The sequence below is a fragment of the Electrophorus electricus genome, chromosome 22, assembly GCF_013358815.1.
Source record: "Electrophorus electricus isolate fEleEle1 chromosome 22, fEleEle1.pri, whole genome shotgun sequence".
NCBI classification, from domain to species: Eukaryota; Metazoa; Chordata; class Actinopteri; order Gymnotiformes; family Gymnotidae; genus Electrophorus; species Electrophorus electricus.
This window is the reverse complement of record NC_049556.1, coordinates 13,741,255-13,745,123: the sequence shown is the minus strand read 5'-3', so window position 1 is coordinate 13,745,123 and position 3,869 is coordinate 13,741,255. Positions and strand designations below refer to the sequence as shown.

At 40.2% G+C, this 3,869-nt stretch overlaps 1 long non-coding RNA gene across 3 annotated transcripts in view; it reads right to left on the bottom strand.

The window, feature by feature from the left end:
* Positions 1-6: 6 nt before the first annotated feature.
* Positions 7-3,869, bottom strand: part of LOC118240588 — a 10,623-nt gene continuing 6,760 nt past the window's right edge. For 2 of the 3 annotated variants that reach the window (XR_004775503.1, XR_004775500.1), the window contains exon 4: positions 7-987. This is a non-coding gene — a long non-coding RNA (uncharacterized LOC118240588). The remainder of the gene's footprint in view (positions 988-3,869) is intronic. The other variant, XR_004775501.1, reaches the window with a different exon arrangement.

Sequence of the window (3,869 nt, the reverse complement as noted above, 5' to 3'; positions counted from 1 at the left end):
AAGAAAAGGACACACATTGGCCTGTGAGAGGATCCTTTGATGAAGAAACCTGCCAAATGGCTACGGGACTTATAGAGCAGGTGAAGAGCACAAAGAAAACTCAAGAGATCAAACAACAATGGGAACTGGTAATATTACGAGCATTTGAAAAACACGCAAGATAAGTTAAAGAAAAATAACTGGAATACAAAAAGAAAAATGAAGCAGAGATGTGCTGTGAGCAACCTCAAACAGTAAAAGAGAAACCACCACCCTCCGTCCCAAACCAGAAGAAAACAGCAAGAACATACCCAGTATTAGCAACAAGAGAATGGGTGGAAGCAGAAGTGAAAATGAGGGGTACCACGAGAATAAAATCACCTGATGAAAGCCAGACACCCAACAGAAGAACTGAGGACACCAGGCTATCCATCTAGGAGTGGGACATCTCAATTAAACCCAGCCCTCCTAAGCCCAGTGGAACCCCTTCATTCAACAAATAACAGGGCAACTCCATTTCTAGAGGGAACTCACATAAGTCCAGAAGCAGAATTTCATCCAAACACTCCATACAGGAAGGACAAATGGAGACACGAACTACAGTCGAGTACTAAGAATAGAAGTAATTAGAAGTAAGAATAGAAGAACAATAGCAGAAGAACAAGCAACACAGATACAAGACGACGTACGACGGGAAATGAGAAGAATGGAAGAAAAACTGGAAAGGAAACAGGATGTTCTGCAGAAAGAATCAGAAGGTGCAGAGGGAACAAGATGATGTGTGTAGTCAGCAAGACAGAGAGAAAGTGCAACAAGAGCTCAAAGCATTTGGAGAAGAAATGGCTCAGCAGTTGGCTGAGGTTGGCAAGAAAGGATGGGAAGGACCTGGAAGATGGTTACAGCAGACAGGAGCTCAGAGGGAGGGAGTGGCTCAGACTCTCCTGATGCTCACGCAAGAACTTCACCACAACCTTGTTCCTCATACACTCACTGAGAACGGCCACGGACCTGCGTGCGCACACAAACACACACACATGAACACACACGCACACACACACACACGCACACATCATTATAACACCATTATAACAGTCCGCCACACCATTATAACACCATTATAACACTCCGCCACACCATTATAACACAACATCACAACACTCCACACATCATTATAACACACCACCACAACACTCCACACACCATTATAACACACCACCACACCATTATAACACTCCACCACACCATTATAACACCATTATAACACTCCACCACAACACTCCACACACCATTATAACACACCACCACAACACTCCAAACACCATTATAACAACATTATAACACTCTACCACACCATTTTAACACACCACCACAACACTCCACAAACCATTATAACACTCCACCACACCATTATAACACCATTATAACACACCACCACAACACTCCACACACCATTATAACATGCCACACACCATTATAACACTCCACACACCATTATAACACTCCACACACGATAACACCATAACACCATTATAACAATCCACACACAATTATAACATACCAACACACCATTATAACACCGTTATAACACTCCACAACATCAACACCGTAACCATTATAAAGCTCCACCACACCATTATAACAGGAACTCCAGCAGGAACCTTTTCATACCAACACACACACCCAGAAGGGAGATGCCATTCCCAGATCTGACAGTATTCCACATCTGACAACATTCCCAGAATAAAAAGCGTCATCAGATCCAAGACCATTGCCAGATCCGATAGCATTCCCAAATGTGTTATTTCCCACATCCAACAGCATTCCCAGTACCAACAGAATTCACAGATCTGACATTCCAGCGAAACCGACAGCATTCCATAAGTCTTAATGGCTGATTGATTCCATAACATTTCCATCAGATTCACTTTAGTGAAGTCTAACACCGGTGAGTGGGACATTACATGCTCAACTCTACACCCTCAACTCTACACTCAAATAATTTCACATGAATGACAAAAATCGTAACCAGGAAACTTTAAAACCATAAAATGCCTTTGGACCTTTGATGTTTATAGACATTAGTTCCTTGGTTACTCAGTTTAGCCAGCAGGCCTGACAGACACATACAGGTCACAGAAAATGTTCTGCTGACAGATTTGACAAACTTGAGTCCATAACAGTCTGCACAAATGTTTGTGTCTAGGCAAACTTCTCTGCATCTTGGTCAGTCTCAGTCTCAGTCTCTGTCTCTCTCTCTCTCTCTCAACTCAATTCAGCAATGCTGGCAGGAATAAGTTACATTATAGAATATGTTACATTATAGTTACATTATAGAATAAGTTACATTATAGAATAAGTTACATTATAGTTACATTATAGAATAAGTTACATTATAGAAAAGTTACATTATAGTTACATTATAGAATAAGTTACATTATGGTTACATTATAGAATAAGTTACATTATAGTTACATTATAGAATAAGTTACATTATGGTTACATTATAGAATAAGTTACATTATATAATAAGTTACATTATAGAAAAGTTACATTATAGTTGCATTATATAATAAGTTACATTATAGAATAAGTTACATTATGGTTACATTATAGAATAAGTTACATTATAGTTACATTATAGAATAAGTTACATTATATTAAAGAAATTAGAGGAGAGAACAAAAGAAAATACTTTACAAAACTGTGTGAGTGTGTATGTGTGTGTATGTGTGTGAGTGAGTGTATGTGTGTGTGTGTGAGTGTATGTGTGTGTATATGTGTGAGCGTGTGTGAGTGTATATGTGTGAGTGTGTGTGTGAGTGAGTGTGTGTACATGTGTGAGCGTGTGTGTGTGTGCGTGAGAATCTGTGTGTATGTGTGTGCGTGTGCTGTCATGTCAGGCTGTGATAATCTCACTGTTATAGTGGGCTTGAATCACACGAGTGCTCTTAACTACACCAACCAGACAGCTACCCAGAGGTGTGTACGTCGCAAACACAGCGTTGCCTCCTCCATGCAAAGGATGTATACTGCATTTACACATCCAGATAATGTGTGATTATCATACATTAGTTACACAGCTCGTACCATTACAAAAGATAGTTGCATTACATGCGCTAAAAAGGGAAAATCAAGCCAATCATTTTGCCTCTTCGATTTAACTCCTCCACATGCATTAGGGGAATGCCATGCGCCTTCTGGTGTCTGATGTATAAAAGCTGCACCTGTTATGCTTCAATAAGTAGGCCAGAATGCAGGCACTTCCTGAACAGGTATAATAGTATCCTTTCACCCGTCAATGTTATATTGTAGGAGGTCATGAAACTGACATAAAGGCAGAATGGTTAAACACGACAATATTTCCAGATCGTTTTTATAGTACGGGAGGAACAGGTCCGAAGATGGGAAATCTTTCAGGGCAATGTGAAAGAATTTGGATTTCAGACCATGCCCCTAGCCGTGTGAACAGTATAAACGCTACCCTCAACTACTTTGATAATGCGACTGGTGAAATTACATACTCGAGAATTTTGCCTAGTCATGCCCTAATCACCACTTATTGGGACAGTGTAGTGGTTCCTGATGTTTATTGGGACAGTGTAGTGGTTCCTGATGTTTATTGGGACAGTGTAATGGTTCCTGATGTTTATTGGGTATGTGGACATAAGAGATTATATGTGACCCTGGCAGCCAAATGGACAGGTTTATGTGCCAAAGTTATGCTATTAGCGCAATGTTCTGTGATTCCAGTACCAGAACCAGCATTAACGGAAACTCATCGTTATGCTCAACAAACACATCATCACATTGAAAAGTGTGCTGTAGTACCAGAAAGTTTCGATGATAAAGTTCACCTTGATGCTATCAGAGTTCCTAGGGGGGTTCCAAAT